We start from the raw sequence: 931 nt of genomic DNA on the forward strand, positions 1-931 counted from the left end.
CAGTTACATCTACAAATATGCACCTGTCACCAGCTGATCTACTAGCAATCGTATTATTTCAGCAATTCAATGAATACTGATTGAACATTTATCATGCATTTGACATTGTGGTTGGATACATAGTATACAAAAGAGCTACGGTATACCTACTTTGGGTGATATTACATTTTCTTCAAAATCTATGTTCAATTCTTAACCCATCGTACCTGTAATTGCCACCGTATTTGGAAATAGAGTAATTCCAAATGTAATTACTGAACACAGGTAATAGTAATCTTGTTGTGATTTCTATCATAAGAAGCAGGGGGAAAATATACACATGGACAAAGAAGGAAGGTGGCCACGTGAAGAAAGCATGCAGAGGAACATCAAGGACCATGATCGTCATGTGAATCCAGGAGAGGGCCATGGAGCAGATGCTTTAGCAGGAGCCAGTGTTATTAACACTTGACTTTTAGACTTTCAACTTTCAGAACTGTGAGAGAATTGATATCAGTTATTTTGTATAACTATTTTGGTACATTTCTATCATAGCTGTAGGGATCTAATAAAGGCCCTTATCATCATGGTGTATACATATCTAGCATAATTGATTTCAACATCACGCCAACTACATATTGATATAGTACTAAAAATGGAACAAAAAGAACCATTGCTGTAATTTACCATTTGGATGACTTTGATCCAATAAGTTTTAAGATCTTAAATTTTCAGAGCTTTACTCTCCTCACCTATATAATGCACACTAACCCAGGAACAGGGGAGCAACAAGTGATCCAAAACAATGGCAAGGAGGATGTGAGAGGCCTGGTAGGGATTCAGCAATGGCAATGTAACCGAGAGAAATCACTGAAATCCAAATGAAGGCTGAGCATGATAGTGGGACTAGAGGAAAGTAAAGGGAAATAGAGGAAAGAACTAGGGGACAAAG

This window comes from Echinops telfairi, unplaced genomic scaffold (assembly GCF_000313985.2).
Source record: "Echinops telfairi isolate 266 unplaced genomic scaffold, ASM31398v2 ScPeMD7_7468;HRSCAF=8506_2, whole genome shotgun sequence".
Lineage (NCBI taxonomy): Eukaryota > Metazoa > Chordata > Mammalia > Afrosoricida > Tenrecidae > Echinops > Echinops telfairi.